The 13,982-nt window shown below is 43.9% G+C and overlaps 1 protein-coding gene across 1 annotated transcript in view; it reads left to right on the plus strand.

Moving 5' to 3' along the window:
• RIOK1 (RIO kinase 1) overlaps positions 1-13,982 on the plus strand; it is an 862,653-nt gene that overhangs the window by 564,185 nt on the left and 284,486 nt on the right. The window lies entirely within an intron of this gene.

Below are 13,982 nucleotides of genomic sequence, written 5' to 3' on the forward strand. Positions count from 1 at the left end.
CAACAGTGGGCATCCGTGGTAGGGTGCACAGATACATTTCAGTCAGGCTTCAGACCAGCAATGGTTACAGCCCACAAATGCTTTATTATTCACCTTTTCAGACCCAGGCCAGACAGCAAAAATGAGTGCTTTATGGTGTTTTTTTTAGATATTTCTCAGGCCTTCGATCATGTAAACAGGGCTATACTCGTGCAAAATTACACAAGTTAGGTTGTCCTAGCTGTATTATTAGTATGTTGATCGCATTCCATTAAAACACTGAAATTAAGGTACGCTTAGACCAGTGTGGTAATTCAACTGGCTGGATTAAAAACTATTGTGGTTTATGCCAAGGTTGTGCGTTAGCACCGTTTTTATTTAATTTATACATAAACGACCTGACAATATTTTTGAAAACTTTTTAAACAATACACCCAAATTGGGCAACCTACAAATAAAACACTTGGCTTATGCAGACAATGTTGTTACGTTTGGAGGTGGTCCAAGGTTTTATATACTTGGGATTCATTATTACTGCAAATAGAACAACGCAACATGATTCCGATATCATGAAAAAGAAAACCAGGATAAAAGCCTAAGAGATAGTGGGTTTTAATAGGAAATGTGGACGTTTCTCTGCGATCCTGTTGGTCAAATCCTACCACCAAAAGACAGTGCCTCACCTGTTTTATGGTGCCGAAACAAGCCTGCTGACAAATGCTTGGGAAACGTTTGAAGAACGTTTATGGAAAAGGGTTTTAATCCTACTGCATGGGACCCCAAAAGCAGTGCTAACACATGTTAAGGATTTCAATCAGGCAATACATCCGGGTCTCAGCCTAGCATGCAATGCACAAATTAAATACTTATTCATTGTGTCTATAGGTTCAATATTCTGAGTGATATACCACTCATATCAAACCCCTTCTCAAAATACCCCCAGGTCACAATGGACCAGGAATCAGGCTGGTTGGTAAAGGTAATATTGATTTATTATTTAAAATTCAAATCAAACATATGTTTTAATATATATCCGCAATCACCAATGTGGTGATAATACAAATCCGAAAGTAAGTAAGGCAATTGAATTCACTTATAGCAACACAGAGTATAAAACACAGGGAAAAGACAGTTTTGGCTTGTTGAAAAGATAGCGCTTAGGTTAAGATTTTCCCCTGCAAATGTCTCAACTCGCTGATCAAAGAAGCAATTCTACACAGATGTAAGTAAGCAGGAGATATTCAGGAATAAATAACAGTGTATCGGGTTTGAATACAATCTTCCCTCCCCAAACAAGAGAGAAAAACGTTTTGGGAAATTTTCCACTTTTAAAATGACATTTGAAAATGGCAGTGTGAAACAATGAAAAGTGTGCAAAAATCCTTAAATTGATATACATTCCTATGGGAGCACCACTGAAAAGATCCTAAAAAACATAAGCTATAATATGAGCAACAATACACACTTTAAATCAGAATGGGAGTTTGTAAATACTTTGAATGGGAAAACACACCTGTAAAACTGTTGCAAAATTGCGAATTCCCGCCTAAATTTCACTATGTGGTTTTTAAGACAAATGGGTCAAATACACAGTTTCTGCGGTTATTGGTTAGGAATGTAGCTAAGGGTCTTAGGTTTAACTCAGAGTTGAAATGAAGTCTCTAGCTATAAAATTGAGGAAGTTATGCAAGTTTGAATGAGAGGCGTTTTTGGAAAATAAAGGCGCAAAAATGAAAACAGAAATCAATTTTTACGATGACAATTATGCTCTAAACTAGGGTATTCAGGCAGGTTACCAGTTTGAAACACAGTAAGCTCCAGAATGGTCCGCGGAACCAACTCCAGCACCACCGTGTCCACCTTGGAGGATTCAGTATGATTACCCGAGGAAGGATTAAGCGTTTGAGATTTCACAAGACAAAAGGATTTTCAAGAAGTTATCACTAGCACAAGGAATCAAAGCAAGGTTTCAAGACTGGGGTGACAATATTACAAGTTCTTAAGTTAAAGATAGGATGAGTTATAGACTGGGATAGGACAATGTAAGGCAACTATACTATGGGTTACTGTGATTCCTATTGATACTTACAGTCCACTTTAATTTAAGATTTGGACCGTCAGGGTTCTGGTCATCCGGATCGGGTCTACAGACAGCAGGACACTTCTGGCGGGATAGGTCAGCTGGGTGGTTCTGGTCAATTGGACTGGCACCTCAGACTGGACTGGATTGGATTGGCCCTTCTGGTTGCTGGACACTGTAGATCAGCGCGATGGCGAGTTTCAGCAGGCAAGCATGAATGGTAGCAAGCTAGACTGGATCAGAATTATTTCCCTTAAGTTTTGGGATGGTTTCAGAATTTGGGCCTAGCTGAAGAAGAGTTCAGCAATGCTGAGGCTTTGGCTTGGTAAAGAAATCTGGAATCAGGAACAAGATGAAGAATTCAGGAACAGAGGGTCACGCGGTAATCAGGATGGAGTGAGGAATCCGTGTGTGTCGGTGTGTTGTGAGGTTCCCTTATTTATCCTGCCCAGTAGGGGCAGATTTGCAACCCACACCCACAAGGCTATGATTTGGTCAAAGGCACAGTTCCCTCCTTGCTGATAGGATGACAGAAAGGGTTGTCATATTTTATGATGGGACTTGGGAAACTCCCACAGTTATTTGGACCAAAATTTTACTTTCCCACAAATACATATTTATATAATTTACCCTCTAAGAAAATCTGACACATACATTACATATTTTGTGGGTTACATTTACATCTAACTCCCAAGTCGGTGAGACCTGGTGTTCTTTCTATTGAATTTTGGCAATTTTAATCATAAAGGTTTGGCCTAAAAATTCCTAACTCGGTACATATTTGTGCAATCACCCCTAGCACAAGGGTACACATTATTAGATTTGCAGCATTAATAGTCTCTGCGCAATTCATTTTTTTGCATAACTTTTGTTCCTTATCCAGTAAGAAATCCTACCAAGTTTTCAACTGGCTAGCATGAGTTCAAATTTATATGTATGTACCTTTCACTCATTTACTTATTCTTGCCGCCAAGTTAAATGTCATGAAGTTCTGTGGCAAAATAAGCAATTTAAATTCAAAATCACAGGTCTGTTTTTTTTTCTTGCTTGCCAAGTGTGAGCAAATGGCCAGTCCTTTGAAGTTCAATAAGAAGACTCCTCCAAGAGAATGTAACATCCTGCCCCTCCCCTGGAGGGTTGAGTGTTCAAGCCTGCCATTGTCTTTGCCTGGGCCACAGACGAATGTCTGAGTCCTTTGTCATGAGTATGCAAGGCCTCCTCACAGCAATTAGGCCTTCCTGCCAGCAGTAAAGTGTCAATCTTTCCCAGGCTGCGGACTGTCAAAGCAGAATTGTAATAGTTAATTAACTCAAGACTGCGTTTTAACTTTAAGTTACCTACATATTTCATTAAAACATATAAAGTGAACACAGTTTATAAGTGGATGTTGACATTAGCAATCCTTTGACATTTCTTAAAGAATTAGGCCTTTCAACAAAAACATGCTTTCAAAACCGGCGATTTTGCACTTTCTTCATGGAAAAACACATTAAACTGAGTTCTTTTAAATCCGATTTTCCTATGCAGTAAATACATATTTGATTCAGCATTATTTCTTCCCTTGAGTGCTGCGATTGTTTGCCAACGGATACATGTATCCAGCCTTTGTTTAAAGTTTCTGTCTGCACAGCTGATTTTGTTACATGTTGCAATGTTAGCCACATTTTTCCTGTGGAACTGAAAACAAATGTTCCTGGGCTGCCTTTTCCTTGGATACATTTCATAACTGCTGTCAGTCAATGAGTGTAACGCTCACCTGATTCCCGCAGAGGCGCCGGTCTTGACTGGGTGAATGCTGTATCTTCAAAGGTGATGTGTAACACACGGTTGGCTCTTTGGGCTGGACCTCTGTGCACTGTATGTCTGACTCGAAGAGTAAGATGACTTAGGTAAGTGAACGCCGAGCTCTCCATCTGCCTCGGGGCAGGGTGCCATAACCAGTTTCTTCACTGGATAAGGGTGCAGGCCTCTTGACCTCAGAGGACTGCTGTCCGTCGTTAACTGCACGAACGGTAAGTTCTGGGCACTTCAAATGTCTTAAAAGTCTTTTGTAATGATATCTCTTGTTTTGCAGGGTTCCGGCGATGGCGGATGGTGGGCTGATGAGAGTTGAGGATCGAACCCGCGTGAGGAATAGAAGCGCCTGGAAGCACGTAAGTAAGCGCTTGTAGCCTGCTTCACGATGCGCACTAACTGTCCCTTTTATCTTGCAGGTACAAGTTCGGAGCTTTAGAGAAGCTGAAGGGTGCTGGAATACCCACTGGATTCGGCGTGGGAAGGAGTAATGGCACGTGAGTAATAAAGTTGCCCAATGTCTTTAAACGCACCTTCTTTTGTCTTTCAGATGCGGGATGCAGCGCCGAAGGCCTCCGGAGCGTGCGAAGAGCTGGTAAGCTTTTGTCTTTCAGATGCCGGAATGCAGTGCGAAGACCTCCGGAGCATGCGAAGAGTAGGTAAGCCTTTGACTTTCAGATGCCGGAATGCAGCGCGAGGCGTTGGTGACAGCCGATGGACCAGGTAAGAGATGCGCTGCCACTGAAGACCGCAGTGCTAACCTGTTCTTTCTTTGTCTTTACAGGTGCTGCTGAAGACTGGATTCCAGGATGGTAAGCCTTTGTTCCCTTAGGCCCAGGATCAGAAGCAGAAGACACGATGAGCGTTCTGCTGCAGAGAATGCAGAATAACACAAAGCAAGATTCATCCATCGGGTGTGGTTTAAATAGCCTCCTGTAGTGCTTAGATGTCTCCTTCCACAGCCACACCTAAGAAAAGAGTTCCTGCTTTCCAGAAGAGTTCCAGTGTTCTGAACCTAGGGAGTGGCTCCTGCCCCACCCAACAGGAAAAGTAGTCCCAAACAGAAGAGGATCAGGGGTTCAACTGGCAGGTAAGTAAGCAGCATGGTCTGCTGCAGGTAAGTCCACCCAAGCATTATGAGCCCGGCGCTTCCAGCGCTGGGACTGGGCATCTTTATGAGCCTGGTGCCACTGGCGCCAGGACAGGGTCCAAAAGGTCCCAATTGGGACTGGCTGGCACTCGGAACCGGGGTTATGGGTCTGCTTCCAAGGGAGTCGGGCAAGTCCTGATCTTTTGGAAGCAGAGATCATGACAATGAGGCCCGGTTCCTCTGAGCCCTACTAAATGATCCTGATATTTCAATACCCTTCTTAATCTTAATGATTCAATGGACTTAAATGGATCTAGTGCCAAAAACAGCATTTTGAAGGTTGCAAAGCTACATTTTAAAGGCATTTTCGGTTTTCAGCACAATTCTGCTGCTTTGCTCCATGTTGAATGTAACAGAACCCACTGGCATGCTCCTGCAGTGAGAACTCTGTTTTTCACCCCCCCTGACTGTGTGTGGCAGGGTGTGCAGCTTTTTGTGGTTGTGACCCAAACAAAGTTTTGCAGATTTTGGCGCGCACAGGAGTCAGCGCATCCATTTTGGGCTGTTTCTTTCCCCATTTGTAAAGTGATGCAGTGGGGCACATTGGAATGGGTCAAAATATCACACAGACACAAGGTAGGTTTAATCTCACTTAATGCTTGTGTAGACTGGAAAAGATAACAGTTGATGAGATCTCTTTTATTGCCTCCAGAGAATTCTACATTCTCTGCTTTAAGACTTGAATTGGCTCAAAAATCCTCTAAGGCTTTGACTGAGTGGTATCTTGTAACTATCAAATCATTAGGTGCTTATGGTTTTACAGTGGAGGATTTTCTTTCTTCTCCAAATAGTCAAAAAAGCAATCTGTGATTGGATTAAAAGTTGGGCCTTAGCTATGGATTACCATCTCTTTTTTATCATTTTTAAATATGAAATTAAACCCTCTAATGCTCTACGTTTTTACTTAAAAAAGCACCGATCTAGAAAATGTAGACAGGACATGCTGCGATTTAAACTAAACATATTCTCTACTAAGGAGGTGATGGAATCTAGGGAAAACATTTTGAGGAATGACCGTAATTGTACGTTGTGTGATAATGAAGTAGAGACACTTTTCCATTTTATGATCGTTTGTGAAGTTCTGTCTGAATTGCACTATAAAATAGTTGGCAGGTTTGTTTATGATGAATGTTTTTTAAAGACAGAGCAGTTCTGGTTGAGAATCTTAAATAGTAACAAAATTTGGTTGAATATTGCAATTTTAAACTTTTTGGATAATGTTTTAAAATAGATTTTTGATTCTACTGTTTCTAGTAAAATTAATCATTTTAAAATGTTATTGCAAAGGTTTGTGTAGGAATGAGGCACACTAGTCGAGGTGCAAGAAGAAAGAAAATAGCCTTTATTAAGTGTTAGGTCTCTCGGTCCCAGTGGGGTGTGGTTTCAAACGGTTTCAGTCCCATACATCAGGGTCGGACGACCCAGTCTTTCCCTTCGATACGGAGCATTTCTTTTCTCCTTCCGACTTTCTCTCTGGTCCTTAGTGCGCCCAGCAGCACTCCGACAGCTGGTCCTGCCAGAAGCGGGAAACAAAGAACAAAGAACCTCAGTTTGGTAGCCTTTTAAAGTCCCTGCCCGTCCCCCACCCAATCCCCAATCAGGTTGTAGCCCAATCCTCCCTTGTATGCCCGCCCCCTTTCTGCGGCTCTGCCGGTCCGAGCTGCCATGGCCTCCAGATCCCGTTCGCAAGGGTGGGCCGTGTCTCTGATTGCCCCTCCCTGCCAACTCAGTTTGCCCACTTTGGGGAATCTCCATGGCTCCCATAGGCTGCCTGCACGGGTCCCCGATGAGACACCTGTGTCTAGGAGTGGACTCTGTCTCCGGGTAAGTACATTACAGATTGCTCCCTCCCTCTTTCCTGGTTGTGTGTGGCTGGTTCTCTCGAGTGGGGCTGCTGTCAGGAGAGGGCCCAGAGGAGATGTTGAATGACGGTATGTGGTGCAGGCTCATTCCGGGGGTTCCCAAAGGGTCTCCCTTCTCCTCTCAGGTGAGTTTTATTCCAGGGGTCCCCTCCGGGAAGACCCGACTGTCTACAGTTTGTTATAAACTATATGCAATTAAATAAATAAATAATCCCATGTGTGAAAAGCTAGGCGGGATACAAAAGTATCCCCATTGCACTGAATTGAAAGATGCATGGTGCAATGGTAAAAAGTTTCTGTGGACTGATGGTCTGACGGACGGATCAGTTTCCCCATAACATGTGAGCAATAGGCAAAGGAAGTAAAGCTGAAGGCTTTACGTCCCTTCATAAAATCAGGAAAGGATCAAAAACAGAGCATAACGAATGATGCTACATAGGAAACTATCGAGGGAAAGTTGCAAAAAAAAAATCTTTCCTAAAAGTCACCACGGTCAGGCGGCAACAAGAGATCTTCAGGGAACGAACAAAGGAGCAGGTCTACACTGCTTCCGTTGATGCATGAAGGCTGAATATGTAGGAGCTGGTTCCTTACTGTACAAGTTGAATATTCCTCAAGTTCCAGCGATGTACTTGGTCCAGGGGTTGAAGCACTGATGAGGGGCTTCTTGAGATCAGGACAAGAGGAGAAGGGATTCTTCGGAACTTCACTAAAATTGGTGCTGGTGTGCTGCAGGTGTCACTGTGTCATCAACAGGCTGCTCTTCTTCGTTGGGGACATGGCTCCAGTAATGATCCATCGAATGGCTGCAGGAGACACCTTTTTATCCAAGATTTGGGCTGGGAGCTCACCCAAGTCCACCAATGGTAAAGATCTGCACCATTCATACTGGCAGTGGCTTTCCAGTCATGGATAGTCACTTGCCACAGCATCCGCCTAGCAACAGACATTCAGACACCAGACAGTCCCAGCTCCCCATCAAGGCTCACACGCAAACTGCCACTTTGCCTGAGAGTTGCACAAGGGATCCCATGTCAACTATCTCTGTTTTTCCCAATATAAGTTGACAGGGCACAGGTTTGCCTGTAGACATAGCATCAAGAGGCAACAGTGGCATCATATTGTCAGACCCTTGAGTACAATGTTCAGTGTGATCCTTCATAGGGGGACACCCCCTCTCTTCAATATCGGTATTCAACTTAATGGTAGTACCTGGTGAGTGGACCAACCAGAATCCTCCTCATCTGCAGGAAGATGTGGTCTCATATCCTGCAATCTTCACTTTTTTTCGGGCACTCAGTGCCATAACTTCCGTTAAACACCCATTCTTGACCATGGGGGACGTACATATATTCACAGATAGGGTGTGGACTTTACAGGCTTTGCTAGCTTTATCTCTAATTTTAGACATACTCAGGGCAGTAAAAATAAAAAGCTATAAAAGCTCCATATAGATCAAAAACCCAGAGACAAGCCACACTGGTAAGGTCTTAAGGTATATCTTCCTCAATAGCCACAGAGCCCAATCCTACAGTGCTAATTAGTATGTGATAATCCCCACAAACTCACTGAAATGAGTGGACGCAGCACAGGCAGAGCCCAGGTTGCCTGTACACCAAAGCGAGGACCCAGCAGAAGCGCGCCACAGCAGCCCAGACTGACCAGACAAACTGCAGTGCCAGGACGGCCCTTAGAAAACAAATGCGCCCGGCAAGACAATCTGTGTCACGCCAGAAAGTGCTAGCCAGTACTTAGTAGGTGCCAAAGGGACCTCAGGGGGCACTTCGAGAGGCACAAAAGACACCTCAGTCCCATGCCTCCAGGCCCACAGGGAAGGGAGCCAAGTCGCCACCAGCCGGCAAACACCCAGCTGACACGCTGACATGGCGCATCGAAGTGAGCACGCAAGCGAACGTGTGTGCGCGCAAATGCAGCGGTCTGCCTCTGCCAGCTCATTCTCTGCCCGTGAAAAGTCGTGATGGGGGCGATGATCCCGTAATGCACAAGAAAGCACAATTGACCTCTTGTGATTGGGCGGAGACTGTGAAATCATTTCCAACATGAGTTCTGGCCAGTAGCTCACAAACAGGCTTATTCGGGTGTGGCTGGTGGTACCAATGTCTGGGAACCTATTGGGATCCTTTTCCTTTGTTTTTGCCCATGATGATGGCCACAAACGTTTGATTGCGATTACTGTTAGGGAGATTTATCATTTTTATGCTTCTCCCCCTCTCCCAGTGAGGCCCCCAGCACTTTTTGTTGTACTTCTTGACCTTTTTCTTTAATAGTTATTCCCCTCATTCATTCTTTTGGAACTCTATTCTTTGTATTTTACCTGTACTATGGAGTCTATTTTCTCCATAACTCTTAAAGGCATCTGTATTTTACTATTGCAGCACACAGCTGTTAAAGTTGTTAAAGATAGAGAGATACTTAGTATCTCTCCTAAAACTTTATAGTCTGAGTGATTGGCACACACCACCTTATTTGGAGTGCCAAAGGGATACCTAGTATCCCCCTTCTCTCTGCTCCAGTGACCTTTTAGTCACATAGACAATCTCTGGCAGGTGGCAGTGGACGTGTTCTACCAACTGTTGTGTGATTTCTATACCGCAGGCTATGTCCATAGACTCGGTAGTGCGCAATAGGAACACCCAAGTACCAACTTGGGGCCTCACTTCTTTTTTAGCCATTACTAACGTGGTTGTTCCTTGTTAGCCCTTCTTCTACCATTCTGGGAGGGGGAGGCCGGTGTGTTTGCTTTGCCTTTGACAGGAACCCTTGGGTGTCCCCGCCTAGGCTCCATAGTGTCTGGGCAGGCAGGAAGTGGGGGAGGAGTTTTCCACCACACTTTCCTTTGTCTGCCAGAGTGCCTGAATAGAACCAGCTCCCACTGGAGGTCTGGCTGTCCTAATTGGACAGCCAAATGCCCCTTTCTGTAAATTGCTGAGAGAAATTTCAGAGGAGTGTGTGCTGGAACTGTATAAGAGGTGAGGCTCCTTGAGTGAAAAGCAAGTCAATCACTGGAAGCTGAAGTAACCGAAGAAGAAGATGACCAGAGATGCCTGCAGACCCTTTGCAACACTGTGAAGCAACCACTGCTGTCCTGACCTCATATTCTATGCAACAGAGGAGCTCCGAAGAGTACAACTCCTTCCCTTTGGCTGGTGGGAACAACCAATCCCAAGATTAACTTTGATTTGATCCATCTCCCGAGGTCCTGTAGTTTCCAGAGCTGCAGACCCCCAATACTAGGAGACCTGCTGCCCATTTCGAATGCATCGCTCTGGAAAGGCAGAATCCGTCCAAATCTTTGCTGAGCCCTGAAGGCACTCCAGAGATCAGATCCAACTGGCCCAGACCCTCTGATCAGAGTGCAGGACTGCAGGAAGCGAAGAGGATTGACCAGGCGAATCACGGCCTTTGTTGGTGCTGCAGAAAAGGCGCCAAAACTGCAGAGTGACCAGAGAAGTTGCTGAAAGTCATACCAGAGGTCCTCCCTCGAGACAGCTGCTGTGGGATCCCGTCCATTGTCCTGTCTTCATTCAACAGACCAAGAAATCCAGAGGTCAGGTCCAGAGCAGCAACATTGTAGAGCATCCACCACAAAAATGTTCTTCAAACCTAATGTACTGTGGGGAAAAAGGTATTGCTTACCTGATTCTAGAAAGTCTCGCCAGAGCATTGGAGTGCACGTACAGGTGTCCAGGGCAACCTCCTCTTACCTCCGACTGAAGCCGTTGCTTGTGTCCCCTCAGAGTCCTTTAACAGGGTCTCCAACGTTGGTTAAGCCTTCTCGTATCTTCCTTCCTAGAGACTTGAAAGTATCTACAGGAACTTTTGATTTCTACTGCTTTGCAAGACTTTAAGCCGCTACAAACTTCCTTTAGCTAGGGTTGCATTTTTCACTTTGAAAGACTTTCTGTGCCTCAGAACTGCCTCTAGAACCTGAGGCTCTGCTAGGATAACACTAACAAACTGTTTTCCTTCCCAAAGATCACTAGCTTGTATGTGTATGCAGACTAAATACAATTACAGTATTACTTTGTGGGTGCGCAGTATTACCGATGGAACTGTCAAACTCATGTAACACTTGTATGCGCTCAGCAACTACCAACTAAGAAGTGACCCTTTGAAAGTATACCATTGTGTGTTGGTTTATCGTGCTAAGTATTTAACCGTGACTCTTGTGTAAATATAATAAATCTATATTTTAATATAAATGTATGTGTAAGTGTTTCTTTGATTTGCAATTCTAGCTGGGTTCAGTGTACTTACTTACAGCTCACATCTTCCTCTTAAGATAAGCCTGACTGCTCTGCGATTCTACCAAGGTCTCTGAGTAGCACAGACTGATACTAAATGTTGGGGATCTACAAGCTAATGGGATAGCTTACTAAAGTCTTACCTCCAAGTGGGACTTTAGGAAAACTCCTCTAACAATTACCAGCACGGATTTGCCCGGCTGTCAAATCTTTAAGTGGTGTAGGAGTGGGTGATAGGAAGTTAGGTTAAGACTGCCACTCTGCAGCAATGGTATGTCAACTGCTGATATTTCATCCAAACCCCCTGTAAGGACCACTACCTGAGGAAGGTGATGGAAGCGCTATACCACCATCCCTTGGAATATAGAAAACCCAATTATGGAGCTCTGCCTCCCCTACGACCAGTAGGAACCAGCAGGTTGTTATTTTGAAGTTATTGTTGTGCCCGTCTAGCTTCCAGGACCTCAATGTGCTACTCGAATCATACGACTGCATCCTTGTCCTGGCATGGCTGTTGCTGCCTCTGGACCTTTTACTCCGCAAATGAACTGTGCAGGGGGACTCTTGTCCTACTGCCTTGGAGACCTCTGGTGGTGTGTTTCTGTTGAAACCTTTTAACTTCAAATTGTGACCTTTTTAATAGGGTCACCACAATTGTACTAGTGCAAATTCTGATCTGAAGCTGCTGTGACTGAAATTCTTCATTTTCATTATTCTCTGGGGTTCCTGGATTTTGCCTGAAGTCTTTGTTCTGAAAGTCTGGCTGCAGGTTCCCTCATTGCTGATCTTTCCCATCCAGGAAAGAACTGTAACCTCTCTAGCTGCTCCTTTAGGCCCCCTCCTCTTCAATCTGCAGCCTGTGGTACTTCGATGTGATTTCTTCGACCTGATTTATTAGAAGTTCCCTTACTCACCTATGGGTCTTTATACTGTCCTTTGTGGACTTCAGTTGCAGACTTTGCACATCCAGGCGAGAACAACCACCTCTTCAGCTGCTTACGTCAGCGCTCCTGTCGGCAATCTCCTGATTGGTGTGCTGGCGAGTCATCCTTGGAGCCAGGATCTCTTTTTGGGGAACTCCTGATCTTCCCCCTGGGTCTTCATTTGGCTTATCTCATTGCGCTCTGTGTGCAAACCTTGTTATTGCCTCCATTGACTTGTACTGGGTCTTTGAATAACATTGCGGTTGCGGGCTAATGTGGGTGTAGGGGCCTGTGAGCCTCACTCAGTCCTTTTTGACTTTGTGGACTTGTTGAATATTTGTATGTCCCTGGGCAGACACATTTTCGTTTGACCGCTTACCTGTTATAATGTATGCTTATTTGAAAGAGTTGTATATAAAACATATGTTTGCAGATTATTTTGTTGCCTGTACCCTTATTGTGTGTTTATAAAAGATGTTGATTATAGAGTTGCCTCAACAACTCAATTATGCTATCTCTTGGAGAGTTGTTTGATTTTTCGACTCAAGTAATTTAAATCAGTATTTGTATTTCTAATTTTCGACTTAAGTAATTTTAATAAAGTCAAACTATAGTTTAATTTAATTTTTGGTGTATTCAAGGAGATCTGCAACCTTTGGCTTTCCACCTATTTTGCACTATAACACCAAACATCTCTAGCCAGCATATTCAATGGTGAAGTATCATGGGAGTCATTATCCAGAACGTGTGAAGAGCCACAGGTTGCAGACATTCATGTAATCCACATTTCCTTTGTATTATGTATTTTCTGTTAATAAAAAATAAGTATTTTTATCTTTGTTAAGCTCAGCCAGCATGATAGTTGAGCTCCTTTGGGGGCCATGCCTCTTATCTGAACACATCTTTTTAGCAGTTCTGGTGATATTAAGGAGACGAAACCTACATATTTAGTTCTTCTTTTGATTAGGTTATGGCTATAAATAGCTTTACCTCTCTCTGCCAGATGTCTTGATGTTGCTTATTAGGTCTGGTTTAGAAAATGGTGAGGATAAGAAGTTTGTCCTATGTCTGGCTGTGTGGAGTGGGGGGCGAGATTACAAGACCTACTGCCTTTGTCAGTTCATGTTTTGGTGGGTTATTGGCCTGAATCTAAGTGATTAAAAAGCTAAAATGTGCTACTTCATTGGATCCCTGAGTGGGACCTGCAAATGTACTTTGCAAAACTCAGGACATGAATAGTAGATCTAGTCAAGACCTATTTTATGGGGAAAAGTTATGTCAGCAATGTTCTTTCCTTAACACAGTAATCTATTCTGTATTTGAAAAAACATCCACTTTATCCCATGTATAAGGGCACCGACAAAACTCCTCTTCCACACCGCAGTTTCATATCCAGGGCATGGCTTCCTGTGCTTGTCCCTCCCTCAATCGGACATTCTCTGGTGGAAAAAACAAACCCAAGCCCTCACAGAATTGCCCCTAACCTATTAGGATAAACGTAATCAAATCCCCAGTTAGCATTTCTAAAATGTGGGTGTGAGTCAGTGCATATGTGGGTCGGGGTTCATGCTTCGCGCATGACAATTCAGCACCTAGGTAAATTGCATGAGCACCTAACAAACACCCATTCCATTCCCATCACAGTGTACCCCCTGATGCATGTACTCTGAAGCCAGTTTCTGTCCAAATTTTCATGAATATGCTAAGTGCTGTAATGGGAAAAGTGCCTGCTAAGACTTTCATTGTACATTTATTCTGATAAGATAACTGGGACACGTAATGTTCTGTAAAGGCTTGTAAATCGGCTCCTTAAAGGGTAACTGCATCCATGTCTATATAGCACTGTGTCTGGCTCACCTTTTGACAGTACCTCTTCTGTTTGGCCATGCATTAGGCTTTGTAGATGGCCTTCAGGATCAAAAAGCAGGG

Source organism: Ambystoma mexicanum, chromosome 5p, assembly GCF_040938575.1.
Source record: "Ambystoma mexicanum isolate Mex_15411 chromosome 5p, UKY_AmexF1_1, whole genome shotgun sequence".
NCBI lineage: Eukaryota > Metazoa > Chordata > Amphibia > Caudata > Ambystomatidae > Ambystoma > Ambystoma mexicanum.